This window comes from Polistes dominula, unplaced genomic scaffold, assembly GCF_049000335.1.
Source record: "Polistes dominula isolate Pdom_NZ unplaced genomic scaffold, Pdom_raw_medaka contig_37, whole genome shotgun sequence".
NCBI lineage: Eukaryota > Metazoa > Arthropoda > Insecta > Hymenoptera > Vespidae > Polistes > Polistes dominula.
This window is the reverse complement of record NW_028301169.1, coordinates 5,054,297-5,067,398: the sequence shown is the minus strand read 5'-3', so window position 1 is coordinate 5,067,398 and position 13,102 is coordinate 5,054,297. Positions and strand designations below refer to the sequence as shown.

The following is a 13,102-nucleotide window of genomic DNA, read 5'->3' as shown; positions in this document are numbered from 1 at the left end:
TGTGTCTACTACCTTCGCCTAGAAGCTAACAGGAAACTCAATCTGAAGGCGTTCAATGCATATTCCCTTGTGAGCGGTTGCTTGTTCAAAGGTTAGCTAGGATTCTACATCTGCATTACGTTTACTCAATTCCGAATGTATTGTTTTCGAATAAATCGATGTCAAACAGTTTTTATGAATATGTACAACATATATACAGGGTGGGGCAATATCTCTGTCCAGTTAGAATATTGTAGTTGTTTATAGCAATATGAAAAATTTTATATACGCAACTTACACAGCATGATGAGAGGCATTTTTTGGCTTGAACGTTTTTTGCATGGGTGAAGGCATAGAGGAGATTTCAAGGTCACTTGCATTTTTTAAAATAAATATTATATTTTTTTTTAATAGTATGTGATAGCAAATGTTGAGACGAATTCAACGAGCTATTATTCAAGGTCATGCGAGGTCAAATGTGGTAAACAATAAAGTTTCTTACATTACAGAAGATGTTCGAAGTGGTGACCGTTAACGCCAATGCAAAGTTGTACTTTTCGTATTGTTGCATCGCGTACATGTCTTATCATTTCTAAACTTGTGCTATTACATGTTGCAACTATCAATTGGGGACTTTATTAGAAAATGTACCACTAAACGTTCGCCAAATGATGTGGTTACAGCACGACGGATGTCCAGCACATTATGCGTGGAGTGTAAGAGATGCACTGAATGAACTTTATCCAAATAAATGGATAGGACGTGGAGAAGTAGTTTCTTGGCCAGTTCGCTCTCCCGATTTAACCCCACTAGATTTTTTTCTATGGGAAGCATTGAAAAATGCGGTTTACCAAGAAGCACCCTATTCCAGAAAACATGAAAGAAAGAATAGTTGCAACATGTAATAGCATAAGTTTAGAAATGATAAGACATGTTCGCGATGCAGCAATACGAAGATTACGACTTTGCTTTGGCGTTAACGGTCACCACTTCGAACATCTTCTGTAATGTAAGAAACTTTATTGTCTACCACATTTGACCTCGCATGACCTTGAATAATAGCTCGTTAAATTCGTCTCAACATTTGCCATCACATCCTATTAAAAAAAAAATAATATTCATTTAAAAAAATGCAGGTGACCTTGAAATCTCCTCTATGCTTCCACGAACGCAAAAAACGTTTAAGCCAAAAAATGCCCCTGATCATGCCGTGTAATTTGCCTATATAAAATTTTTCATATTGCTATAAACAACTACAATATTCTAACTGGACAGAGATATTGCCCCACCCTGTATATCAAAGGATACATTGTTTGATCTTTTTCATTTTGAATTACAAATTATGATGCTTCTGGTTATATTTACGACGTGTAATATAATTATATTAGCATTTCAGGTAGGTGCATTATAGTGTAGATATTAAGTTGATTGTATGCTTTATCGTAATATTTATAAGTAGCCTTTGAGGTAGTTAATTACTATCTTAATTTATGTTTTGATTGTAACAGTTTACTTTCCCTCAAGAGATTCTAAACACGAGACAACGTTGTATACTTTGTTTGCTCTTGTAACGTTTAAAATTCTATTTTACGCGTTTAGAAGTAGATTTTTATTACCTTTTAAATGACATATTTCGAAGTAGGAATGGGTTGTTGTTAAAAATTTTAAAGTAAGGTTGAAAGTTCGAGTGGAAAAAAATAGAACGAAACATTGTTTAAATATTGGTTTAAAATGTTTCTCTCGACGTTTAAAATTGACGTGTTTCCACATTTTATTTGTTTCAAATAAAAATTACTTCCGTGTGATTAAAAATTGTTTACTACAGAAGGTTTTAAAATAAATACATTTTATAACAAATATACACGGATAATATCGGTTCTTTTTTTTTTTTAATGCTTCATCTTTCAAAAGTGGCTGCTGGTAATGGAAAAGTTAGCAAGATCGGTAGATCATTTAACAAGATATATATGGAGGATTAGAAGGGTTTATGCGTTGAAACGTGAAGCTTTAACGGGCGATTCCATGACAATGTCTCGTTACCGCAATGCTTCCTTGGCCTCGCGTGTGCACTTTATGCGCGATAACTCGATTACAACATCAATTGAAGGATGCTACCCATGTATATATCAACCAGCTTCCTATAACATGGTTTACCATACTTATGAAAACTTTACAGGTTTGTTAGATAAAACTAAATAATTTTTCTTGATATCATAACACTCATAGGGAAAAGTCATTAATCATAAACTTTTAAAGCCCCTGACGATAGGCAATAGATTTTTACGTACTTCTTATTGTTAATTCAATATTGTCTATTATTCGGAACCTTGAAGATGGAAATTTGATTGACGATTATGATTAGCAATACTATCTATAAAATTTTATGCGTTTCGACTAAATTAATGATCTGCTGAATTGCAGATATCAATTTAAAACAGTCATACATAAATTGCATATAACACTAAATTTCCGGATGTTGGTTATATACCTATTTTGCTTGAAATGAGTTTATTTGACTCAAACATTAAAATTAAAGTTTTAAAACAAAAAATATTCACATTTTATTTTAAAGAAACTTTATTCGAAATAATTATTACATATATATTCTGTTCTTAAAATACATTTTCCGCAGATTTTTTTATTACATGTAGTACAAACGCTATTACTTCTATTTTTTTTTGCGTGATACTTGAACATGATAAGTCAATCGCATCAAATTGTTTACAAACAATTATTATGAACAAAAAATAGGTTACATGTGTGTAAAACGACCTTTAAAAATGAGTTAATTTGACTCACATCCGACAAAATAGGTATAACATAAAGATTTTGGGAACTAAAAAGTGGAGAGATGAAGGAATTAGTATTTGTATACATTTCATAAAAAACCAACATTTGTTATAAAAAAAATTATTTAAGTTTTTATAAATATCTAGCAATAAAATTATAAATGAATCAAATTGACTCGTTTTGGCAATCTAGTGTTAACATATGCGGACGATATTGCTTTATTGGGAAATAATAAACAGACACTATTTAATAACTGTAAAACTTTATTAGATAAGCGGAAGAATTTAGGTTGTAAATAAGTATTGAATAAAATCAATATATATGGTCACACACACATATAGAATTCAGATTATTCATAATAACGGAAATTTTGTAGTTCGTGATAAAATTTTTGAGCGGATCAGTAATTTTAAGAATTTGGGATCGATTCTAAATCGAACTAATGAAATAAGGGAAGAGTTTAAGAAAAGAATTAATTTACAAAAAGCATGATTATTATTCGGTTAATAAATTACTTTGTTCGCAAGGATTGTTTATGCATCTAATAATAAAAATTCTCCAGAATGATTCACATGGACGCAAGAACTAACATGAAAATGACATATAAGAGTTTAAATAGAACAAATATATACACGAAAAACGGAACATGTAATGATTTACAAGTAAAAATTTGGAACAAAACATAAATAATAAGATATTATTATACAAGGGAATAATTAAACCGATTTAAATCTGTGGTGACCAAGTGATCCAGTAAGAAAACTATATTTTGAAATTATACCTAGAAAGTGGAACAGGAAACACCCGAAAGATCTTCTTACAAAATAAGCTAATACAATTTTTTTTTACCTACTGTAAATATGTTCTCTATTGAGAGAACATCTATATAATATAACTACACTCATTGCTAAATGTATCTGTCGAATGCCCACCTTGGATAAACTGCAGAAGAAGTTGGAGATTAAAAAAACAAAACAGAACGATTATTTTACCGGTAGTCCATTATGGCAACAAATCGTGGTCACTAACTTTAGAAGACGAAAAAAATTTCAGAAATTTGAAAATAAAGTACTTTGAAAAATTATGGATGCAAAATGCGATGGGGAAACGGAGGAACGAGGAAAATTATACAACGTAGAATTACGTCAATTATACAGTATTCCGGATATTGTCTACGTCATAAAAATGCATAAATTAAAATGGGCAGGTCACGTGGCGCGTATAAATAAGGATCGGACTGCTAATAAAATACTAACAAGAGTTCGTCAGATTGACCCTTCGATTTTTTTCAAACCTTGTACACTTGTAGTAATCCTGGAGAATATTCATTGTACTTAAGGGTTCATTCTGGTTTATACGCTAAAAAAAAGGCTATTTTTACGATTTTTTTTAGGCTTAGTAGGATGTATATACATATGAAAGTTGTTGGGTATGATAAATACACTCTAGAAGTACGAGAAAAAATTTCTTTTTATTGTTTTTAACATATTTTGACATTCAAAATGGCTGACAAACGTGAACCCTTAAAAAATAGGTATGCTGTTGGCGGGCATCGAAATTTGAGAACGGGTGATCTAAAATAAAAAAATTAAACAGTTTTACATTCAGTATGACAATGGCTATCGGGTATGCTACAACTATCAATTTTTATGAAAACAAAATAAAATGACGGCCATTTTTCGAAAAAAAATCGTTAATTTTATTCGCACTTTTTTGCAAAAAAAAAAAAAAATAGTAAAAATTAATATTTTGACTTGGTTGTAGCATGTGAGATAGCCATTCATGTGTAGAGTATATGGTTAAAATTTCAGAAGGTTCGGTTGAGTAGTTTCGGAGATATTATGCCCGCCAACCGAAAAACGTTGTTTCGAGAAAAACGCGTTTAAAGTTTTGTTTTTTTTTTAATTTTAAAAAAGTCTGACTTTACCTTATTCTGCGATGCCTGCACCATACAGTATGCCTTCTGCTTCTTTAAAATACTCATTATCTTCTACTCTAGCCTTTTTTTGTTGTGTCCTGGCCTCTTTTAAAGATTCTCCGCTTAAACGATTGGCTGAGCGCACACGCGTGTTGTCGTGGTTACTAGCGTAATTGGCTGCGATAGGGCTAAGTTTTATCCCCAAAACGTGCATTATTTTCAGTATTGGATCAAAACCTTCGTTGAATATACAAGCTGCCAATTTACAAGCTATTTCAAACATTTTTTTACCATTAAATAGGTGTTTAGGTACCATAGCTCAAACGCATTTGTTGAAGCACTCATTATTATTTTGAGTGTGGCCACCTAAACATTTTTCAAGTAATTCTGGTTTTGTCAGGTCAACATCAACCTTTTGGTTTTTGCTGCTATATTCATGCAGAGACATTTCCATTTACACAACCGCCAATGGTTTGTCTCCTCTATCTGTAATGTCTCTATGTGTTTGGGTCGCAAAATAATATACTTAAACTGCTCGGATCGTTCTAAAATTTTTGTATGATAATTCTACATATGTCTACTTTCGAAAAATGCAAAAAAAAAAAATTGATTTTTTCAAAATGATAAACCAGAATGAACCCTTAAAAAAACTAGATATTTAACTGTTTTCGAAAAAACGGGGGTAAAAAATGGTTCGCAAAAATGGTCTCGTGTCTCTGATGTCGTCGGATCGATTCCTGGAGACAGGAAACATTTTTTTTCTGGTCTTTTCTTATTTTTTTTTTTACAAGAGTAGCCGTATGTATTTATTGTTAGATATCGATAAACAATTATAAAACAAGATTTATTGCAGCAAGAGAATTCTTTAAATTATGAAAAACAATTAAAGACCCAGCCGGTGTAATATGACCAAACACCATGCTAATTTTATTTTAACAAAATAACAGAATACATCCTTAATTATTACTAATAATTTATTAGTAACTGTACTTGTATCTTTTTTATTTATAATCAATACTGATCAAACTGGATGAAATTTATGTTTTGTGTGTCTGTACAATGAATATTATTTTGAAAAATATATCGTTCCAGACACGTAAAAATATAAATTTTTACTATTTATTGTTTGTAAGTCTATTTATAATTATTAATTATATAATTTGCATACTAATGTCGATTTCTTAATAAAATAATAAGGTTAGCGAAAAAAAGAAACTTCACACGCTTTATGATGAAAATGTACCCTTTTTTTTTATTATATACCCTAAAAAATTAATATAACCTACTCCAGAAAAAAATAAAATTAATTAAACATACTTTACAATAACGATAACAAAAAAAATAAAAAAGACCAGAAAAAAAAATTTCCCTATCTCCAGGAATCGATCCGACGACATCAGAGACACGAGACCATTTTTGCGAAATTTCTACCTTCGTTTTTTCGAAAACGATTAAATATCTAGTTTTTTTTTAAAGTACAATGAATATTCTCATGGCATACTACAAGTGTACAAAGTTTGAAAAAAATCGGAGAGGGGTCAATCTGACGATTCCCTTGTAATGGGAAAAGACCATTGGTAGACCAAGACGTAGGTGAAAAGACAATATTAGAATAGATCACAACGAAAGTTGCGAATGGAGAGATCTTGCGCAGAAACAGGAATATTGGCGGGATTTGCTATTTGTAGCAATGACCTTTCGAATTCCTAATGCCAGTTAATAATAATGATAACAATACTCAAACTGCGGTTCGGCAAATATTCAAAAGTGAACTAAGAACCGAAGAGCACCTTTTTCTCTTGTTAGTAGTCAAAATCGACTAACGGCAATAATTGACTCTTAACCTACAAATCCCCGCTTTGATGACCAATCGTTCTTGTGAACAATAACGAATATATACATTAAAATTTAACATTAAATTGCCAGAATGAGTCAATTTGATTCATTTATAATTTTATTGATAGATATTTTGAAATACTTCAATAATTTTTTTTGTAACAAATGTTAGTTTTTAATAGAATTATGAAATGTATACAAATACTAATTCCATTCTCCTGCCATTCCCTAGTTCCCAAAATCCTTATATGTTATACCCATTTTGACGGATGTGAGTCAAATTAACTCATTTTTAAAATTGGTCGTTTTATACTCATCGAACCTATTTTTGGTATATAAAAATTGTTTGTTAACAATTTGATGCGATTAAATTGTCATGTTCAAGTATCGTGCAAAAAAAAATAGAAGTAATGGCGTCTGTGCTACATGTAATAAAAGAATCTGCGGAAAATGTATTTTAAACTTTACCGACCGTTAGAGTTCCAATAACATATGCACGTCTGATCGACAGTTTAGCAGCAGTTCATGTAATGATAGTATAGATAATTACAAATGACTGTTCATGTAAAGATAGTGATCTTTATCGCAATGTCAACCAATTTACTAAGTTTTCGGTAGGCGACAAAAAGCTGATTAATAAATTTTTGTTCAGTAAGTGTTGGTAACAAAAAGTCTAATAGGCTAGCGGCCATTAAAGTGTTAAAAACAAAATATATATATATATAATGATTGTTTCAAATAAAGTTTCTTTAAAATAAAATTTGAAATCTTTTTGGTTTAAAACTTCAATTTTGATGTCTGAGTCAAACAAAGCCATTTCAAGTAAAATAGATTTATACTCAATATCCGGTTTTCTAGAGTTAAATATTAAATACATCTATTATTTTCAACTTCTAATGATCTTTTATTTTTGAGTCATCGATTTTCAAAATATCACGCCAATGTGCCGTCCGTTTGATTTAGGAAATGGACGTATGTGGCTTGCGAAGGATAAAGTTTGAGTATTACTGATTTAAGAGATATTATCCTTACACTTCTTCACTCTGTTGTATCATATTATTTTTCTTTTCTTTACGAATAAACAAACGAGGAGGAGCATCTCAGCCGAAGAATCTACCGAGCGAGTAAACATTTGCGATATATTAGTGGTGCGACCTAAAGAGTCGGTGAAATCGTAGATATATGAAAGGCAATATGGATTTAGCGCGTATGCACGAATACCTTTCATAATTGTTTGCACGGGCAACATTGCGCACTTGATCAAAAGCTGCAATCTTCAGGTTGTTCGAATGATTTTTGTAGGGATCTTTTTCTAACGAAATATTTCTCACAAATATTTTTGCTATTAAAAGAAAAGAAAAGTAATCATATTATAAAAAAGAATAAAAATATTTAATTGTATTAATCGTAGAAGTTTCAAATTATTTTCTAAATATTTGAAGAATTTTTCTGCGTCGCTGTTTAATTCTCAAGAAAATTATGTAACTTTCAAGTCATACATGCCCAAGTATATATATATATTTTCAAAAATTAAATCTCTTTTAATAAATTAAATAATTATTTATTAGTTTATATATGAGATTTTAAAAATATTTTTTTAAGTATAATAATACTATTTTATATTATTAAGTATAGTAATATTAATATATATTATTAAAATAGTTTAAGAACAAAAAATTATTTGCATAAGAGTTATGTAATTTCAACAGAGCAAATTTTAATTGGAAAATTTCGAGGTAACGATTTCGATCAATAGAACATTTATTTATACCGATCCTAAAATAGTATTGGATTGAAGAAAATTAAACGTAGCAATGCTATTAATAAAGCATACGTCCTTAATTATAACTTTGTAGTCCTTTTGTAAGAAAGTTCTGAGTTTGACTAACAATAAGGTCTCGTTTTTTACATCGATTTAATATTCTTTTAAGCGAAGCTCTATTTAACTCGTGGATATTATATATGACAGACGTTATCGTTGGTTTACTACAAACAAAATGTCATGCTCTTTCTCATTCTCTTTTTCTTTGATAAAGTAGAACATCGTAGCTTTTATCCCACAAGTGAAACTCATAGTTTGGTTAATAACGAGTATTTCATGGACTATCCTTTTCTTCTTTGACCAAGATCTATATAAATATAAAGGGCTAAAAATATGATACTTTATTTGTAAGCTAGATCTGATAAAATCGCTTATGTATTTATGTATGTATGTAGGTGTGCATATTCTAACACCGTTTATACTCATTCGTAAGTTTAATTTCAACGTATCTATGATATATGTTACCAAATGATAATCTTTGAGCAGGATTTCTTTTTTTATAACGAGAACATTCTTTTAAATTTATTTCACGTATATATGATATTCAATAAAAAAGTTGTTTTTTAATTGATTGTTTCAATAATATAGATGAACATCGCATGAATATCGTACAATGGATTAAAGTACAACTAAATGTGTAAAGAAAATTGCTTATTAATATTACGATGAAAGAGATTTTTTTTCTTTTTATTTATTTCTTTTTTTGAAAAGAAATTTCACTTATTTCACGCACGTTTAATCTTAACGTAATTTTGAATATGTTTTTAATCTCACTTATTGTTAGATATATCTATGTATTTTGTATGTAGGTATTATCAATCATCGAAAATTAAGTGACACGTTACAGGGAATCCATGTTAGTGATCTGAGGTATATACGACGTACGTACATATATGGAGAAATAAATCGTTGAAAATATCTGCTTACGACAAACCATCAATTATCGAGTGGGTTTCGATGACAAGTATTATTTATGATCGTTTTTATACTTTTTTATAATATACGATTGGAATGAAAAATTAACGAAATCGGAGTATTTCTGTAGTTTTCGTAAAATGCATTGTTTTCTTTCTTTTTTTTTAAGTTGTTTACGATGGGGAAAAGAAATAATTTGGTTCAAAGAAATTCGATCTATTTTATTCGTTCTTAAGTGCTTCAGAACAATCCCAATTTTTTTTATCCTTTTTCTTGGATTTATTTCGTTTAGTTTACAAAACTTGTAGTCTGGGTGGAGGATGGTATATAAGTGGATCGTAAATGTACGATATCACATGTATTATGCTATTCGATTGACGTACGTGAAATATTGAAATATATCAAATTTATAACTTTATACGACAAATAATAACGAAGAAAAACGAAAAACGAACAATAGCCATGCATCTTTTTCTTTCTTTTTTTTTTTTTTATACTTCGAACCATGTTCCAATATTATTTTTGTCCAATATTTTGAGTCAACCAAGAAATATTTTAGATCGCAAAAGTATTTGCATATTTATTACAAACTTAAGATAGTTCGATCCCACCGTTCCCCCATTTTCTTTATTTTTTATTAGGTTTGATTTGTACTAACAATTTTTAACAGAAAATTGTTAAAAATTTTACTATATAATAAAAAATAAAAAAAACAATACAAAGGAAAGGTGAAATAAAAATGGATAAAAATTGTTCCAACGTTTACGAAACTCATGGGAGTTTATTGCTCTATTATGTTTATATATGATCGAACTAGATATATTAATAGAATTGATTTACAGCAGTATCTTTTCTATTTCGAACAAGATTCCCTATTATAAGTTATAGACATCGTTGTGTTTTTGCAAGTTTATGCTTAAAGTGCGATATTTTGTTTCAGAGCCAAGAAATTTCGTGAACTAGCAACGTGTAAGTGTACCATGATTATATATAATGTAATATGCATATACATATAATGTTGTGTAGGTTGTTGTAGTACAATAGTGAAAATTTATGACCGTATGTTATTCTATCGAGTTAAATTGATTTGGGTATTTAAAATCGTCGTTTTTGAAAGACAGTTGTAAAAAGTAAAAAAAAGGTCATTGAAATTTAGTCGTTACATTTGTAACATGTTGTATCGGAAATACATCAAAGATATTTCGCTTACAAGATCGTTCTGTAAATCGGATTTAATTAAAAGATTTAATTAGAATTAAATTTGAAGAAGTAAAATATTATTAAAAACTTCTAAATAAATTTCTAAAATGATTATTTGTTAAAGAATATTGTTTAAAATTCTTCTCGGTCATAGAGTTAATTAATTTTAATGAGATTAATAAGATTATTAATCGAACATAGAAATTGTTGCACGAACGTTCGTAACATATATACGTATAAATACGTTATAATCTCCCAAAGTAGATTTTATGTTTACTTGAATGATTTGTTGTTTGAAATTAGACAATTAGCAATAATAGGTAATATATTTATTGAATTTACATTAAAATTACCTCTCTCTATCTTTCCTATAGGATATCTCTTTAAACAATACAAGTAATGGAGACAAAGTACAATTTTAAAAATAAAGATTTCTGGATTTCGTTTTCTTATTTACACGCTAATTTATATCGATGTTTATTTCGAACCGATCGTCTGTTGGTACACGAGTTGCAAAAAAACTCGGTCGAACTAATATTTCTATCTCGTTTAATTGTACCTATAGCGTTGGACAAAAATGTTTATACCATTTTATTAGTAGGTGTCGATATATCTAGTAAATGTTATCGTTAAATTTGTTTTTAGAAGAAGGAGCTTCGTTAAATTCATCTCGAACTTTCAAAGAAATACATTCACTCATATCTGATAGTAGTATCGCGTTAATGGTCATTAAATTATTTCTTTTTTTCTATTACTTACAAAAAAATGTAAGTAACATCATAAAATCAATTAATTTTAGATTAAAAAAAGAAAAAATTTACATATCGTACGAACAGAATGAAACAATGATCGAACGATGAGATTGAAGTATTTAATTTCTTGTAGTAGAAAGCAGAATAACTAAAATAATTATATGACAATCGTGATAATAAATTGTAGTTAAAGTTTAGTAAAAAATAATATTAGCGATTCGACCCGATTTTTCAATATTTATTTTATGCTATTGTTGTAACAAATTATTAATTTACGAATAGATAGATAGATCCTACGTAACGCCGAATATTTTATCGATCGAAAGTTAAAAAATATTTAATTGGAATATTATTCACAATGGAGACAATTTATTTAACAGAAATTGGTTGGTATTTCGTTTGGAATTCACATAATTGTCCTTCGGCTCACACGAATGCATTTTACATGTTTGAAGTTTCTCGTTAATTATTTGCATATTCTCGAACGAACCACGATGCCTCACTTCTGTCCGATGTTGTCAGGATATTTCTTTTACATATCGAGTCTATTGTGAACCAAACTAGGCAGATATTTTTTTCAAAACAATAGCTTCCAATCCAAGCTTCAATAAATCAAACGAAATTTTTTTTTTACGAGATAATATTATTATCGAGGATTCGATTTTTCGCAAATATTTTTTTTTATAATTTCCCGAGAGAAGAATTTTTCTTTCTATCCATAATAATAAAAATATCGCGAAATCCTATTATAGATTACAAGGATAATATAGGATAATTATTTCATTAACACTCACCCAGTAACTTTTTTTCTGATAATCGATAGACCTTGTCACCGATGAAGATTCACTTTTCCTTGTTCGATTTTCAATACGTTAATAATTAAATTTTTGGATCGATGACGGACGATAATAGCGAAGACGACGACAGGTGTCTGACACGAAAATACATTTTGTTTAAATCAAATTTAATGTATCTCCGAAAAAACAAATAACACCTTCCTTCGCATTTTTATCGATCGTTTCGAAAAATCGATAAATTATTTGACGATTATTGAAACAAAAGCCTTTGTCTTTCCATTGAGGGTGGATCGAGAAATTGTCGAAAAATCTTTTTATTAGATGCATCGTTCATGTTGTTTACAGTAAACTATCCTCGATCCTAAAATAATTTGTAAATATCTCGATCTTTGATCTCTCGCGTTCTTCTTATTGTCTTTCCTTGATGTCTATCTTTAACACACAAACTTCGTGCTTTATATAAAAACGTTAAACCTCTTAAGAATTCTTTTTATCTCGCATCTTTCCTAAGAGAAAAAAAATGGATTCTTTTATACACACAGTTAAACACTTATGCAGCACAGAAAATCCTTCCGCATTATCTTATCACTGTGGATTTTCGTTTTACTAATTTAAATTATTCTTGATAAGAGAAATCAAAAAATTTATCTCACATTTGAAAATAAAAATGATAGAAAAGAAATAGAATTATAAGGATAGATAAGGAAAGAGAGAAAAAAGGAGAGAGAAAGAGAGAGAAAAAAATAAAAAAGAACAAAATAAAATAAAGAGAGCGCGAGGGCAAGAGAGAAATACAGAGAAACGAAGAGAGTTATTTCTCGTGCACGTTTTACACACGTGCTCGTTCGTCGAAGCGTCGCAAGCAAGTGGAGCTCGTTTAGTGCGGACTACCGTCTCCAGGACGATAACCAGAGTAGTGGGAAGTGTGTACCAGGTGGGGGAGGGTAGGGGGTGTCAAACAGTAGGGAAAAATAATCTCGATTTAATATGTTTGTTTCTGTCAAAAAAAAATACATTCTATGTAAATAAATCAGTAGTATTAATGCTTTTGTTTTCTTTTTCTCTATCCATTTATATTTAAAAATATATCATA

General features: G+C 29.6%; 1 protein-coding gene across 5 annotated transcripts in view; it reads right to left on the bottom strand.

Annotated features, from left to right (window-relative positions):
• Positions 1–13,102, bottom strand: part of LOC107067011 (RYamide receptor) — a 25,442-nt gene extending 12,340 nt beyond the window's left edge. Inside the window, exons 1-2 of one of the 5 annotated variants that reach the window (XM_089179219.1) lie at positions 12,550–13,098; positions 12,007–12,441 (exon numbers count right to left, since the gene is read on the bottom strand). The gene's annotated coding sequence lies outside the window, so the exon portion shown is untranslated. Of the gene's footprint in view, positions 1–12,006 lie in introns of all 5 variants that reach the window. The other 4 variants (XM_089179220.1, XM_089179221.1, XM_015322146.2 and 1 more) reach the window with 4 other exon arrangements.